At 41.5% G+C, this 17,752-nt stretch overlaps 1 protein-coding gene across 1 annotated transcript in view; it reads right to left on the reverse strand.

The window, feature by feature from the left end:
• Nwd2 (NACHT and WD repeat domain containing 2) overlaps positions 1-17,752 on the reverse strand; it is a 122,741-nt gene that overhangs the window by 16,507 nt on the left and 88,482 nt on the right. The window lies entirely within an intron of this gene.

Here is a 17,752-nt window from a genome sequence, read left to right on the forward strand (position 1 = left end):
CTATACTGGCAAATTGTAAATGAGATATTATTTTCTCTCATTAAAGTGGAGAAAAAAAAACCCCAAATACACAACACAATCAAGGAAACAAAAACCATGAACGCAGATGTGTGAAAATAGCAGTACAGTGATAACAGGCATGTAAGATGATCCAATATTTCTCTCTAGAGTGTTCTGGCAATATGTCTTAAAGGTCATGTAAATCTATGTAACTTTTGACTTGATCTTCTTCTCCTTCTCCTTCTCCTTCTCCTTCTCCTTCTCCTTCTTCTCCTTCTTCTTCTTCTTCTTCGTCCTGGGGCTTGAGCACTGTCCCTGACTTTTTTTTGCTCAAGACTAGCACTCATCACTTGAGCCACAGCACCACTTCTGACTTTTTCTTTTCTTTTTTTTTGTTTTGTTTTGTTTTGTTAAATTTTTATTGTCAAATTGAGGTACAGAGAGGTTACACTTTCATATGTTAGGCATTGGATACATTTCTTGTACTGTTTGTTACCTCCTCCCTCATTCCCCCCTCCTCCCTCCCCCTTTCCCTTCCTCCCCCCCCATGAGTCGTTCAGTTCATGTATACCAAACAGTTTTGCAAGTATTGCTTTTGCAGTCGTTTGTCTTTTTTTACCCTGTGTCTCTCAATTTTGATATTCTCTTTCTATTTCCTAGTTCTAATACCAGTATACACGGTTTCCAATGTACTCAGATAAGATACACAGATAGTGCAGATACAACCATAGGAAGGGGATACAAGAGGATCATCAATAATAGAAGCTACAGTTTCACATGGCATGTTGAAAGTAATTACAACAGTGATATGACAGTCGTTTCCATAACATGGAGTTCATTTCACTTAGCATCATCTTATGTGTTCATAAGGGTATAGCTATTGGGCTCTTGTGATCCTCTGCTGTGACTAGCCTAAACCTGTGCTAATTATTCACTATGTGGGAGACCATAGAGTCCATGTTTCTTTGGGTCTGGCTCACTTCACTTAGTATAATTTTTTCCAAGTCCTTCCATTTCCTTACGAATGGGGCAATGCCATTCTTTCTGATAGAGGCATAAAATTCCATTGTGTATATGTACCACATTTTCCTGATCCATTCGTCTACTGAGGGGCATCTGGGTTGGTTCCAAATTCTAGCTATGACAAATTGTGCTGCGATGAACATTGTTGTGCTGGTGGCTTTAGTGTGTTGACTTTTTCTATATATGTGGTGCTGAGGAATCGCACCCAGGGCTTCATGTATAAGAGGCAAGCACTCTACCACTAGGCCATATTCCCAGCCCATTGACATTTCTTTTCTTCTGGGAATTTGTATTTAGAAAACAACTAAATATGCAGATAAAGACTTAAAAGAACATGTATGCTGAACCTGTTTGTTCAAAAAGGAAAAAAAATGGTAGGACATCTTAAGTGACCAAGAAGGAGAAACCTTTCTTTTTCTTTTTTTTTGCTGATCCTAGGGCTTGAACTCAGGGCTTGGGCACTGTTCCTGAACTTTTTACTCAAGGCTAGCAATCTACCACTTTGAGCCACAGTTCTACTTCTGGTTTTCTGGGGGTTAACTGGAGATAAAAGTCTTATGAATTTTCTTGCATGGGCTGGCTTTGAACTGCGATCTTCAGATCTCAGCCTCCTGAGTAGCTAGGACTACAGGCACAAGCCACCGGCACCTGGTGAGAAACTTAAATAAATTATATTGCAGAACTACACTGACTTAGAATACTTATAAAGTATTATTAAATGAGAAGTATACTAGGTGATTCTAGTATCTGTTTATCTGTCTATCTATCTATATCAATAATGTTCGTGTATATGAACATGAAAAGAGATAATATACATACACATTTATAATAAGATTTTTGAGAGCTTGTTTGGAGGTTCTAGCAGGAGAGCGCAGCTACTCGTATACCCTTGACAGAAGACTGGTCCTCCTGTATCGGGGATGGTTGTCCTCTTCAACTGAGCATGCAGCTTCAGGAGGGACGCACATGGAGTGGTGAGGGAGGAAGGGGACACCCGCCTAGCCAGCCAGATCAGCCGAATCAACTCTGGCGGTCAATGGGGTGACAGATGTTGCAGCCAGATCACCCTCACATCCGATAATAAGATTTTTGAAAAAAATACATCAAGGTTATAATGGCTATCTTTGAGAGAATGGTTTTAGATTTTCCTAGGTTGTTTGTGAATTTCTTGCTTTTTAATAATTTTTTTTACAGTATATACATATCATTTTATAATACAAAACCCAAAAGTTATTTGATAAATTTGAACATAGTGATGCAACACTCTCAAGTTTGCTCTACATGTTTGCTTAAGCCAGTGATTCTCAAAGTATGTGCTGGGACCAACTGCATTGTAATACCTGATTGTTAGAAGTGTACATTCTTAGGTTCCATCCCAGTCAGATCTTCTAGAATTGAAACCTTGGTTAGGGAGCTGTAGGCAATGGAACTTCAGGCTTAGGGGTGTGTGTGTGTGTGTGTGTGTGTGTGTGTGTGTGTGAGAGAGAGAGAGAGAGAGAGAGAGAGAGAGAGAGAGTATACTGGCTCTGGGGCTTGAACTCAGGATAAGGCATTGTCCCAGAGGTTCCTTTGCTCTAGGTTGTTGCTCTACCACTTGAGCCATAGCTCCACTTCTGGTTTTTGCTTGTTTTTAGTTTATTGGAGAGAAGAGTCTCGCAGACTTTCCAGCCAGGGGCAGTCTTCCAATAGCCCCAGCTCTCAGCCTCCTGAGTAGCTAGGATATAGGCATGGGCCAACAGCACACTTGGCCTTTCTGGCTCAGTTTTATTAGATTGTATAATGTACAGACTATTAAATTATTCTTCAACATACTGTCTAGTGGAAACAAGGAGTGAAAACAAAGAAACTCTTTTTTTTTTGGCCAGTCCTGGGCCTTGGACTCAGGGCCTGAGCACTGTCCCTCCTGGCCTCTTCTTGCTCAAGGCTAGCACTCTGCCACCCGAGCCACAGTGCCCCTTCTGGCCGTTTTCCATATATGTGGTGCTGGGGAATCGAACTGAGAGCTTCATGTGTAGGAGGCAAGCACTCTTGCCACTAGGCCATACCCCCAGCCCGAAACTCTTATACAAATCTGTACCATCCATGGCAGTCTCATATGCCTTATAGTATTTCTGAGAGGCTTTCTGTTTCACCTGTGGACATTTTCATTCTTGCTTCCTGCTGACTTGCAGTTTTTTTTTAATTAATTTACTTTATTGTTATCATTGAGGTGATGTACAAAGGGATTACAATTACACGAGTCAGGTATTGAGTACATTTCCTTTTGTACAGTGTCTTCTGTTCGCGCATCTCCACCCACCAAGTTGTATAGTTCACTTTCATCGGTGTCCAGTGAGCTCCACTGTTGCATTTCTTCACGCTTTTCCCCTTTGAGTTCTGGACCCTTCCCCCAACCTTTCTGATGATGTACACTTGAATGCACCATACATAATGTAAAGAAGACAGAATAGTCAAAAACTGAAAACTAAGAACGAAAACAAAAAAAATTCCCAGAGGTCTCTTGTTTCCATATGTTGTAGTTCATTCAGTATGTATATTATTTTATATAAATATGATGAGACATATAAATATTATACCTTCGTGTTTCTCTCCTAAGAGTATGCTCTTTCAGTCTTGTTGTGAGTATCTAGAATCCTGTGTAATTTATCACATCCCAGTGCATTTTAGATCTAATTCCTGCATATCAGAGCGAACATGCCACTTTAACATAAGCATTACAGTTGGTATATTCACAGTGATGTGAATTGCTAGTTTTGTCACTGTGTGTGTGTGTGTGTGTGTGTGTGTGTGTGTGTGTGTGTGTGTGATTATTGTAGGAGGCAGCAATGGGTTTGAACTCTGGGCCTTGTGCTTGCTATGCAGGTGCCCTACTGTCTGAGCCACATCCCTAGACTTCATTCAGCAGGGGTAGTATAGATATCTACAATCTATCTCTTCTAATTGGCCTTCAGTAGATGGTAACTATAGTGAACTGAACCCATGTTTTAAGCTCAGTTCTCCTCAGTACTAGTCTCAACAACTGGGCAGGAAGTAGGTACAACCTTCCTTCTATTTGGCCACACAAGCCCCTCTGGAAGAGAGGAGAGTGATTGACCTTCACTTCGTTGGTATTTACAAGGTACATGGGTGGGTGTGGTTTATAGAGAGTTCTTTTGAGCTAATATTATCCTTATTTTAACTTACAATATTAGCATGAAGGCCAATTAAAAACATTTTTTTAGTTTGCATTAGTTTGGGGGCCATTCTTGATAAGAGGTTGAATGAAATAAAAATGATGTATTTTAAATTATTTCTCAATTTTCAAGGGTTCTGAAAAGTTTCTCTTGTGCTGCACAATCAAGCTGGTCCTCTCATTTACTGCACACACACAGAAAAATGATCCCTTTTAGGCTAATCATCCTGGACATATTGTACTCCACATCTAATTCTGAATGAAGAGGATCAGAACTCCTAGTAGGGCTATTGGTCGTGAGGAATGAAGTTTTATCAGTGGGATGAACCATCGAGGAAAAAACCCCACCATGGGCAATGGATACCAGGAAAGTCAAAACAGGTATATTGGTGGAGGACTGGGTGGACAAAAGCATTAAATATGGAATTTCATAGTTGACAACTCTCCATCTAGCAGCCTGTGAAATCCAGGAGTATCACAGGCCCACCTACCATGATCAAAGACAAGACCAGAGGGATTTGGGAAATAAGGCGGTGAATAGGAAGAGTGGCTAGTGAAACAACATCTCATCATCTCATCTTAGTGCAGGACTGTCATCATTTCACTAGTAAAGGATTATGTTGGTTCATCTCCTTTCTGCTCTAATTAAACCTTGTCTCTAGGAGTAGGGTTAGGTCCAATCTGTGGGCTGATTTCTAAGATGTCTTCCATGGATTACCTGCTTGGAGCACCCAGGAGACTTGTTGAAATGGAGATTCCTAGGTCCCTTCTGAGGCCTAAAGGACACAAGAGGTGGGAAAGTCCAGGAACCTGGATTTTAAAATGAAGTTCTAAACGAATCTATAATTTGAAAAACATGAATGTGCGTTGTCCATAGTCTCCTATGCAGTGCTTAGCTGACTTTGAAGAGGCTAGGCTGGGAATATAGCCAATCATTACAAAAATCGAAGGCTATTTACAAAGAATTATTTCTTTTAGTTGAACACCTGGCACCGAATTCTATATCTGATCAATAAGGTTATACAAAATGTTCCTTGGAGTCAAGATTACAAAGGAAGAAAAATTAAAATCAGCTCCAGTCAATTCAAATTATATATATATCTCCTACTATATATAAAGTGGAAATAGAGAACTTTAGAAAAGTAATAATATGCTGTATAGGCTTAAAGTTACTTATTGGATTGTTCTGCCCAAGTCATTTTCCTTATTGATTCTCCTTTTAGTTAGATGCTCATGAATCATGAATCAGTTATTTTTCAGGAGCCCAAGACAGGATTCTACTTTCATCTTATTTCACTACTTGAGGAACAGCAAAATAGAAATTTTCTACCATAAGTTTTTCAGGAATACAGTTTTAGATTCGTGTGTGTGTGTGTGTGTGTGTGTGTGTGTGTGTGTGTGTGTGTGACTACAATTCTAAGGTAACACACAAAGTGATTGTAGCACTCAAATATTTACCAGAGCCTAAAAGAAGTTGATTTTATAGAGAACCAGTTGAATTTAGTTGCAAAGTCTAACTCATATGATCAATAGGTCAGGAGGATGTGGAGAAGCCAGGCCCTGGCCGAGAGGCTACCAACAAGACTCCAAGTCTACTGTTTTGTTTTCTCTTTGGACTATTGCTTAGCTCTATAGCCATGAAGGATATGTATGGATGAGATGAAGGCGATTATAGGCTCTCTGAAGGAAGTCTTTAGTCTTTTCTAGCAAATGCAAAAAACTAATCATTTCATCTACTGAAGGAGAAATGCATTTCCTACATCTTTCTGTCCCAACACTCAAAAAAGTTTTATTTATTTAACTTTTTTGGGTTGGTTAATCCAATGCTATCGGTTCACTGGATGAAATTTGGTGGACAATTGGGAAACTACATTTAGTTTTGCATCAAAGGCCATTTTTCTTAGTTATACCAACAGACTGATTAGCTTAAAACCCTATACAGAAGAAATGCACATGATTAAAACACATTTCAAATGTTTAGTGAATGATAGAAACACTCCATCTAAACATACATACATACATACATACATACATACATACATACATACATAGGCATTAACTTCTGGGGTTTTGTCTGCCTAAAGAAATTCATAATCACCTTTCATTCACCTAAGGAAAGGTAGAAAATACTTAAATTGGACAATTTTTAAATAGTGAAAATATGTTGTATGAGTTAGATGGGAGGCAAGAATCCATTTGTGTGTTCAAATATAATCTAGACAGTTAAATTTAAAGGGCTGAAAGTCTAAAGAAGGGAGATACCTTTGATTGTATTTTGTACACCTGTAATTCTGGTGTAAGAAATACTTCCTGGCACTTGAGGGAGTTGGTGTCTTTACAACACTGTGAATGTATCATATGCTAATGAACTGTTTGCTTTAAGCTGATTAATTTATGTAGTGTGAATTTCATCACAGTAAAAAGAGAAGGAAATGCAATCTGAACTACTGTGTTCTTCATATCTAGGAACTTAAATGTACAAAGTCTCTACTTTGCCTTCTTCACCTGCTTCTTTACAAATATCAGCATAAAGGTTAATAGCTACAAACCATGAAGGGGTTGGGTAATAGAATCACACAGAAGGAAGTCATTCCAGAGTTCACAGTTACCTTAGTTTAATCCCGAAGTACAGACGATATCTCCTTACAAAACTGAGGACTGAAGAAATGTGTAAGGATTACTGAAATTCTAGAAGAATTCAGTGAAGAGTGAGTTTGTTTTAGGGGTAGTATGAGAGATTTAAATACAGGAGAAAAGAGTTCTCTGTGTATTCAAGCGGACTGTCCACAAAACAATGAGCGAAACACATATCAGTAGGGTAAAAGGGCGATTGGTGGAAAAGTGGGCTTAGAAGTCAGCATGCATTCATTCAATACCTACTTGTTGAACACTTGTTATCTTCTAGGGACCGACTGCTTCAGTTTGCTCAGGACTGCCATAGGTTGAGAAGTGAACATCCTAAAACATTCTCAACCCCTGGGAGGCCAGGGTGATTGATCATGCTATCGAGCTTGCCATTACCTTCACTTCATTTGTGCCTCCATGGTAGAAAGGCAGGCCAGTATCTATATAGTTCAATGGGGGAATCACAGCACAGGAGGGCTAAGGGCCACTAACCTTACTATAGCCATAGAGGTGGGACAGAAATAGTGGAACAGTGTCATTGAAGATAGAAGAGACTAATATCCCAGACATTAATACAGAAATGTTATAGAGATGGGCCTATGATGTAAAAAGGAAATTCATATTAACAAAACAAAATGCCAGCAAGCAGAAAAAAGTAATAATGCCCAACTCTATTCACAACCCCCGAGTTGTAAATGAAACCACCAGTGTGATAAGATCTTTTTGCTTATGAAATCCACAGAGAAAAATAATGACTAATGCCCACTGGTTTCTAGGCAACAGGAGAGGAGTCCTCTTGAATGGAGAACCAATAAAAATGAGTACAACCTTATCGAGTATGTGATTTGGCAGGACGTGAAAATTTTCACTTTAAGAAATTTATCCTACTACTTATATACAGATAATAAGTAAGTTTAGTAAGTTTTAGCTTATATTTTGATCTTATTCTACTTAAGACTTTTTTTTTTCATTTTTGTCAGTTGTGAGGCTTGAACATGGGGCCTATGCACTGTCTATTTTGCTCAAGGTTAGCATTCTACCACTTGAGATACAGCACCACTTCCAGTTTTCTGGTGTTTAATTGGAGATAAGAGTCTCAAGGACTTTCCTACCCAGGCTGACTTTGAACTGTGGTCTTTAGATCTCAGCCTCTTGGGTAGCTAGGATCACAGGCATGAGCCACCACAGCCTGGCAAGAGTTTAATATTTAATTTTAATATTTTAGTTTGTTAGTGCTATTGGAAACCAGAAAATGAGGGGCAGACTTGCCCACCAAAATGACCATCTCACAAAATTTGTGGGGTAGACTTCTTCTGTAAGCTGCCATTTCCCCTAAGAAATTAAAAATACAGAAAAAATAAACTAAGCAACCATGTTTTTACAGCTCATGTGTGAGTTTGACAACACAAATATGGTCACATTTTCAAGTTATTTCTTTTTGAACTTGGAAACAAAATTATAAGTGAGTTTTAGCTGTACAGAAAAGTTGTGTAGCTCTTTCCACAATTCAATGGCATGTTTGTTATAATTAATAAGCCTATGTTAAAGAACCGACACTTGGGTGAACTGAAGTCCATAGTTTATTCAGATTCCTTTAATTTTTATTTACTGTCCTATTCCTGTTCCAGGATCCCAGCTTACTTTTTTTGTGGTCAGTCATGGGGCTTGAACTCTAGGCCTGGGTACTGTTGATGAGTTCTTCAGCTCAAGGATACCATTTGAGCCACAGCTCCACTTCTGGTTTTTGGTGGTTAATTACAGATAAGAGTCTCATGGACTTTCTTGCCTGGGCTGGGCCATGATCCTCAGACCTCAGCCTCTTGAGTGGCTAGGACTACAGGCGTGAACCACCAGTGCCTGGCCTAGATTACATTGACAGCATGTTTTCAATGACCACCATGGAAGAATACTATGGGAAAGCCTTGCAAAAACCTGAATGGATTATGTATACTTCTTTTCAACTGGGAACAGAGCAGAAAGGACTGGGTGATCTAGATGAAGACACAGTTATTAATGTGTATTTTTTTCTTCTGGCTTGGGCTTAGGAACTTCTAACTCAAGTGATATTTTTAGTGTAGACTTACTTTTTAATAGGAATTTCACAGTTGTAAGTTCTGCACGTTGAGCATCCTTTAGTCTATAAAATGACAAATAATTTCTCTGATAACACCAGCTTTTCCACGTGACAGGAAACAACAACTACCAACATACTATGAAGACACCTTAAATTCTTAAAGCAAGTTGAAATAGAAAATATGCCTCACTATACATGTGCAGAACTCTAGAATTAGATCCTTATATATCACCGTGCACCAGAATCAATTCCAAATGGATCAAAGACCTCATTGTAAGACCAGATACCCTGGAAACATTACAGGAAGGGATAGGAGAAACACTAGGGCTCCTTGGCACAGGCCGAAACTTCCTAAGTAAAGATCCAGAAATACAACAAGTCAAAGAAATGCCAGATAAGTGAGATTGCATCAAACTGCAAAACCTCTGCATGGCAAAGGACATAGCTTGCAAGATAAATAGAAAGCCCAGATTGGGAGAAGATCTTCACTGGCCATACAACAGACAAGGGCCTCATATCTAAAGTATGTTTAGAACTCAAAAAATTAAGTTCCCTTAAAGCAAATCCTCAAAGAAACAACTACCCCATTAGTAAGTGGGCTAAAGACTTAAAGAGAGCCTTCTCTGAAGAAGAAATGGGAATGGCCAAGAGGCACATGAAGAAGTTCTCTACATCACTGGCCATAAAAGAAATGCAAATCAAAGCAACATTGAGATTCCATCTCACCCCTTTTAGAATGACCATTATTAAGAAAATTAATAAGAACAGATGCTGGTGGAAATGTGGCCAAAGGGATTGCTACTACACTGCTGGTGGGAATGTAAATTTGCTCAACCACTCTGGGAAACCTTATGGAGGTTCCTCAAAAGACTAAACATAGAGCTCCCTTATGATCCAGCAACCCCACTCTTCAGCATTTACCCAAATGACCTCAAACAAGACCACATTGAAGTTACCAGCACAACTATGTTAAGACCACACTGAAGTTACCAGCACAACTATGTTCATTGCAGCAGTATTTACCATAGCTAAGATATGGAGTCAACTCTGATGCCTCCCAGTGGATGAGTCCATCAAGAAAATGTGGTGTATAGAATTCTATGCTTCTACCAGAAGAATGACATTGCTCCATTCACAAGGAAATGAAAAGATCTGGAAAAAAATTATATGAAGCAAAGTAAGCCAGCCCCAAAGAAACACTAGCTGCCTGGTTTCCCTCATTTGTAATAATTAGAATGTTCCTATAAGTCTACAAGTAAATCCAATGGATAATAAAAGACAAATAATTACACTTGGACATGATTAAACAGTACTCTAAACATTCACACAGTGAGAACAGAGGAGGATATTCATAGCAGAGGATCACAATGGCTCAATAGTGATGTGGATATGACCGTAGAAAATGAACTCCAAGAAATGGGAATGAGTTTAATTGTACTGTTTGCATTTTCTTCCTTTGCTGTTTTTGATTTCTGTACACTTTGTCTTGTATATAAGTTTTTCTGGTTTGGGGAGGGGAAAGGATAGCACAGAAATGGTGGAACATAGATTGAATCAATCCAGCAGTGATACTAATTAGATAATTTGTTGGAAATGAACTATGAAACTTTGGAAGGGGTGGGGGGTTGAGAGGGAAAAATTGGGAGAAAATGAAGGAGGAGTGACACTTTCAAAATAAAGTATACTCATTACCTGACTTATGTAACTGCAACCCCTCTGTACATCACTTTACAATAAAATTTAAATACAAAATTAAAAAAAAAGTACATAGGCCTCATGTTCTTGATGGGCTTTTTCCACTCAAGGCTGCCATTTGCTACGCCCCCTCCCCTCCTCCCAGCTGGTCATTTGGAGATAACAGAAATCTTGAATTGGTTTTCCCAGGCTGGCTCCAAACCAAGATCCTCAGATCCCTACCTCCAGACTAGCTAGGATTGTAGTTGTGAGCTACTGCAGCCCAAGGATTCCAACATGTGTCTTGTTTAAACAACTGACTTTGGACTTAGTTTAACTATTAGTGAGGCAGGATTGAGAATGATTCAGAGTAAAAGCTCTCTGCTGTGTGACCTCAGGCAAGTTGCTTCACCTCTCCATAATCCAGCACTTGTATTTGCAAATTACAGATTATAACTGAGTCAAGCACAGCTGGGTGCCACTTGGATTAATAGCATTAATATAAAGGAGAGGATCAGAATAGTAACTGACATACAGATGCTCTATAAAGGATGATACCTTTTGTTTAATTGATGGATTAGTCAATGATTTATTATTGCATAAGGTGTGGATCCAATTCTTTTGTACATGTTTTGCTCTGTAAATATCAAACTGTGGGTTGATTTTGCTCTCCTGTAAAGGCTTCCAGTGTCTTCTTAACTAGAACAAATGTGGAATGGGGAACTAGACACATGGACATGGACTTTTACTGAGCTGTATGATGTGAATCTGGAATGAGAGAGTGGATGAGGTAGGTCATGGCTGTATCATACTTTCACTGTAGGCATGCATCTACAATATGGAGTAACAGCTCTGCTTATTTCTGAGTTTCAGGATTCTATTTTTTTTTTTGAAGGGCTGGCTGAGGCTACAGGAATGTCAATCTTCAGATGAGAGGAGTTCAATTTATATAATATGAGGAAGTCTAATGGAGGCAGGAATCATTGACAACATTCTAATGAAAACTTCTCAACATACCCCAAAGCAGAGCAACAAGCCCTCCAGATACCTATTACCAGGTTCAGCAATGATCAATGTTTCAAGAGTCTTGTTTCATCTATCTATAGGAATATTTTGACTTGATCACAAATATGCATATGCATTTAAGTGTTAAAAAGTGTTTTATGTTATCATATTATCATACTCAGCCAAACTATACTTAATGTCTTAATTGAAGCCCATATACAGTCCCATGTTTACATATCCCAAGGTGCTTCAACATTTTCTTTTGTACTTGCTTTGGATTATGATCCAGATGAATTCCACGCATTACTTCAGGCTCAAATGCCTTGTAAGTTTATTTTATTCCATTACTGTTGGGGTCAGCTGCACCTTTAAGGGGCCACAGCTGACCTCAGCCTGTCCCTCCCCTTCCTGTCTTTAACAGGAAGAGAAGGAAGTCTGACATCACTTGAGGGACAGCTCCTTGGGACCAATCAGGGGCCCCTCTCTTGTGCCCGCCTTTAGGGTATATCTGGGAGGCTCCTCATTTGAATAGACAGAAGCCCTAGAGGTTTTCTCCAGGGACCCATGAGCCCGTGTTGTTCTTGGCGGCTTTGGGGCACCCTGCGACCACACGCCACCGAGGCTACCCATGGCCATCGCTCCCTCGTGAGCGATCATGGACCACCCAGGAAGGGGCGGACAAGCCCCTTCCCCCCCCAAGCGAGGGGAAATCGAGAGAGAGACGAGGCTACCTGTGGGCATCGCTCCCACGTGAGAGTGATAAAGGGCCACCCAGGAAGGGGCAGACAAGCCCCTTCCCCCCCCAAGCAAGGGGAAGTAGAGAGAGCCCACAAATTGGCCGCCCGGCGTGGGGCAGGATGCCCATGGGAAAAGCAATCGGAGCTGTCGGTAGCCTTCGGGAAGGATGGAGTGAGTAATCCGGAGCGTGTGGTACGCCCATCCACGGCGATGGGGCAGAATCAATCCGCGTCCCAAGAGGCCGGATCAGCTCAATGGCACTTGGACCAAGGGCCGAGGAAATTCTGCAGCCCTCGGAGATGGGCTCACAGCTTCGTGCCTCCGGGCGCCAGACGGGGCGGCAGCGGCAGTCTAGCCCAGGGCCCCCCCGCCCGGGACTTTTAAAGTCCCTACTAGGAAGCAGCCACGCGCACTGGGCGCTGGCCTCCGGGGACGCGGGACCCAAGGCGGCTGCAGGAGCCACAGGGGCTCACGGCCCCGGCAATGTTCGGGTCTCGGAGAGCACGGGCAGCGTGGAGCCGCGCGCCGGCGGCGACGTGCATAGAGCGTGCCGCTCCGGACCGCTGGCACGGAGCCAGGGCTATGGGGGTGGGGGCGAAGGCAGCGAGCGACAACCTGACCCGGAAAGCGGTGGCAGCAGGAATTGTGAGTATACAACATGCATCTGTGAGTCTGTGAGCGTTTCTGTTGAGTGAGAAGAGGTTCCCTTTTGTTTTTATCAACCACGTGGTTCTATTATGGGCAAAATAATACCATTTGCCACTGGAATTCCAGAAAACTTACATGGCCAATAAAAAAAAAAATTCTAAGCATGCCTCAAAACTTGTGCACAAGTATCAGTATGTCTGTCCGTGTGTGTTGGTAAAACGTGGTTTCAACGTTACTTGCCTTTTGACTACTAATCTAACTCTAATTCTTAATGTTAAACTGTTCTTTGCACCTTGTGGGTGGAGTCACAGTAAACAGCCTGGAGGCAGGTGTGACTTATCACTAAACAGCCTGGAGGCAGGTGTGACTCTTATCACTAAACAGCCTGGAGGCAGGTGTGACTCTTATCACCAAACTCCAAGCCAAAAGAAAAAAAAAGTTATTCTTCCTCTCCTGTGCTCTCATAAACTCTTTTAAGATCAAGGTACCACAGTCATTTTGGAACAACTGCGCAAACCTCGATTTTCCTGACTCAGGATTAATACTTTGCTTTATAGGATGCAGGTCGACGTGTGCTAGCTGCATGGACTGTGGCAGTCTGTGGCTACAGGAAGCTGACTCCACAGTCTTCTCCCAAACTGCCTTGGTTTTTTTTTCTCTGATCTATAGTTGTTTTTTCCGCACCCCCCTCAAGCCGGGGACCGAACCCCGAACCTTGCGCTCTTCAGGCAAGCGCTCTTCCACAGAACTAAATCCCCAGAGCCTTGTATATGCCTTTACAGATTGGAAAACTAAGCCTAGAGCACTTGCTCTGGAGAAATGTCTCCCTTTGTTTTCTCTTCAGGATAACAAAGACCATAGTGGATTTTTCCATGGAGAAACGGGAAAGCCTGGCTGTACCATTGATGGACCCAGTGTCGGCCCTTTTTCTTCCCTGGACCCAGCCTGGTGCCCTACCATGTCATAAGAAAAAAAAAATAGATAAAAATAAAAAAATGAAAAAAAAAAGGAGGAGAGAGAGGAGAGTAGGCCCCATGATTAGTAAGGATAGCTATGCTTATATATCTTAAGAAAATTTAAATCTTCCCAAAACAGTGGGAAAGAGCCTTGTAAATGCTTTTACAGATTGGAAAGCTAAAAACCAAGAGCACTTGCTCTGGAGAAATGTCTCTTCTTGCTCTCTTCAGGAAAACAAGGAATATACTGCAATTCTTCTGTTCTTCTAAAGAGAATAAGCGCTTCTTGAGGCTCAATATTTAGCTGTGGCAGTGTCACTTGCAGCTTTATACAAAAATTAAAGAAATTTTGCACCATGTTTCTTCCACTCCTCTCCCCCTACTGTTTGGTTTAAGGGAGTCCCGTTACAGGGAAATAGGAGCTGAGGGTTTGACACCCAACCTTAATGTTTTTAAAAAAAGTAAGCACAAAGGTTTAACACCTTCGCTTCAATGTTTATATATAAAAAGAATGTTTTACTAATCACTTATGTTTAAATTATCAGCTACTGTGAACTACCAGGGATGCCAGAGCTCCAGCCTACTTCTACTTCACCACCAAAAGAGGGCTGATGTCTGCACCTTCCTGCACTTGGCAGAAACCAGCTGAGGATTCCAGCTTCTCTGGACAAAGTCAGACAGATGGCCACCTTACATACCCCTTCCCTCTGTGGAAGAAGCCCCCTATATGTTTATATATATGTCTTATGTCAGCATTTGCCTTATGCCTACATGTATGTTTACAATATCCCCTACTAATTAAAAAAAAAAAAAAGAGTAGCAGATGTTGAGGTCAGCTGCACCTTTAAGGGGCCACAGCTGACCTCAGCCTGTCCCTCCCCTTCCTGTCTTTAACTGGAAGAGAAGGAAGTCTGACATCACTTGAGGGACAGCTCCTTGGGACCAATCAGGGTCCCCTCTCTTGTGCCCGCCTTTAGGGTATAACTGGGAGGCTCCTCATTTGAATAGACAGAGCCCTAGAGGTTTTCTCCAGGGACCCATGCGCCCGTGTCGTTCTTGGCGGCTTTGGGGCACCCTGCGACCACACGCCACCGAGGCTACCCGTGGCCATCGCTCCCTCGTGAGCGATCATGGACCACCCAGGAAGGGGCAGACAAGCCCCTTCCCCCACCAAGCGAGGGGAAGTAGAGAGAGCCCACACATTACTCCCTCTAATGTGACTGATTGGCTGGGTACTCAGAGTGTCTGTCCAGCAGACCACAGTTTTCAGTGTGCTTTGTGGGCTAGTAGCACCAGTGTCTCCTGTAAACTGGTTAGAAATGCAAATTTTCTTCTTGGGTTCCATTCAGAGAGAAGCTCTGGAAGAGCTCCTGTGATTTCTGCTTTAAGGATGCTTCCAGGATTTTTGGGTTGGGTGCCACTTATGTTGAACATCCCCCCAATTGGCTGATCACTGTTGCCACTTCCCTTCTTCAAGGTACCTCCATACTTCCTACAAACATGCGGTTAGATCAACAACCTTCCAGGCTCATTTTTGTCTGGGTAGCAGCAGTCCCCAGGGGCTGCAGCTCTTTTCCATTGAATCAGTCAAGTGACACATAAGACCTCTGACTCATGATAAGTCACATTGAGAGCAGTCAGGTGCTGGGATATCACCAGCTCTACCCAATTTAAAAAAAAATCACCACTCATGACTTCAGTCTAGACTTATTGTTTCCTTTAGATTAAGAAAATGGTGTTTTTTTTCTAACAACACTCATTCATCATTTATGACTCATTTTAGCTTTTGGGGAGTTGTTGCAATAGTTTATTTGGGGATCATGTCAAACTCCATGACATACTGACAATCTAAGAGTAACATGGATCAGTCACTCATGTGATGATTGAAGAAATTACAGTTGTGCAGTTTCACATCTGGATTCCAGTTCTGAGTCAACTACCGATCCATTTGTGTGCCCATATGAAGCCAGGTCGTTTGTTCTGCTCACTGGATCAGTCTAATTGCCTTCTTCCCTTTATCATGACTGAGTTCTCATGTATTCTACCAGCCTAATGGGAATGCTCACATATTCTCAGCTGCAGCATGTCAGAAAACTGGTGAAATTATAGTAATGTGCCCCCATCCTGACTCTAATGTATGAGGTGGACCAACATTCCTCAAATGTAATTATTAATATATTATTAAGTATTATTAATATATATCATACTTATAGTAAGACACACATTTGATATTGTGAGCCACATCTTGACATAAACATTGCAAATGGAAAGTTTCGGTTCTGCTCAGACCTGGAAACTCAAAAAATTCTGAGTTGGGGGGGTCTAGGATGTGTTTCATTGAATGGTTATGTACCGTGTTGCTTGTAATTTGCCCCCAGTGTTTCCTTGTTTTATTCTGTTCTGTTCTATTCCACTAAAACTTGCTGGTGGCAACCCAGTAAAATAAAATGATGCCTTAATTCCCTATTGAGACTGTAAAACTTGAACTGGTCCTGCTGGGTAGAAAGGATTTAAATGGGACCCCATGTTCAGAAATGTGTGATCCTTCAAAGAAACACCTACTTACACAAAGACTTAGTAAAGTGAGTCTCCATACGATTGTTTCATTTTTACAGCTTGGTTGCTCACAAGCAGTGGCCCCTGGCTTCAGCCCCCAAAGCTGACCAAACACAGTGGAGTGCTGTGATGAAAGTGTAAATTGAGGTCACAGAAGTGGGTGCCATTGATACAAACCAGAGGCACAGGGAAGGCTTTGCACTGAGGACAGCATGTCACTCATTTATTCAGTGATTAAGAATAAAAGGAATCATATTTCAGGGCAAAATCTTTGCCCCTCCTGGGGGTTACAGATTGGTTGGAAGGAAGAGAGGGACACAGGCAAACAGTTGGAAGGGATGAAGAGCACGGTAGTGTTAACAGGGCCTTGATACTTTGGAGAAGATGGAACTGAGGAGAAGGTCAAGGCTAACTGTGGATTTTGGGAAAGGAAGTAAAACATGAATTGTTTCTTGTTGGGTAAAAACACATATTTAAATGAACCCATTGGGGGTCCTTTTAAGGCAAGGTCAGTAGCAAGGTCAGGAAGATTCTTGAAGTATGAGGGAGGCAGGGTACTTTTATGAGGCAGATAGAAGCCTAGCAAAATAGCAGGAACTTCCTGTGATATGATGAGTTAAGATGATGTTACTCTTGTGGTTGAGAAGGTTGAACTAAGTTGGTTATACAGGGAGATCCTGGCCAGTGACCTTAGCTCAGGTCTATATAGCTTTCAACATCCTTAGTTTTGTCTACTCTGCTCCTTAGGATCACTGAGACAGAGCTCCCATTGAGAGGTAGCATGCAGTGGTGTGTGATGGTATTTTAGGGAAGGATGCTTCCAGTGCTAATTGGTTGAGGATTTCTCTTGACTTGGTTTGATGAAAAGGAGCTCATCTTTTTCTGTTCCCTTTTAGTGATCATCCATCTAGTTAATGGTATACAATTCCACTCTACTTCAGCAGCTCCTTTTGGTAAATTGCCATTCTTAACACTGGGAGAGATTTTAAAAAATGAAAAAAATCCTTTCCCAGTGGCAAGCACAAAAAATTACAGCAGAAGGTGACATTGTAACTAATGTGAGTGGGCTCACACAGGGGGCATTGATTTGAAGTAGAGTAGAGGAGATGGCTTCACTATGAGGAGAACAATGTCAGCAAGTGGAGAAAAGGCCTAGCAAGCAGGCACGCAGACTTCTAGAGATGTAGAGGATGTTGAACAAACCAGAGAAGTGCACATGGGCAACAAAAAGAAAGATGAGCTCTGAGGGCGATTGTTAATAAAGATACAAACTGATTCTCA

This window comes from Perognathus longimembris, chromosome 16 (genome assembly GCF_023159225.1).
Source record: "Perognathus longimembris pacificus isolate PPM17 chromosome 16, ASM2315922v1, whole genome shotgun sequence".
In the NCBI taxonomy this organism is placed as follows: Eukaryota; Metazoa; Chordata; class Mammalia; order Rodentia; family Heteromyidae; genus Perognathus; species Perognathus longimembris.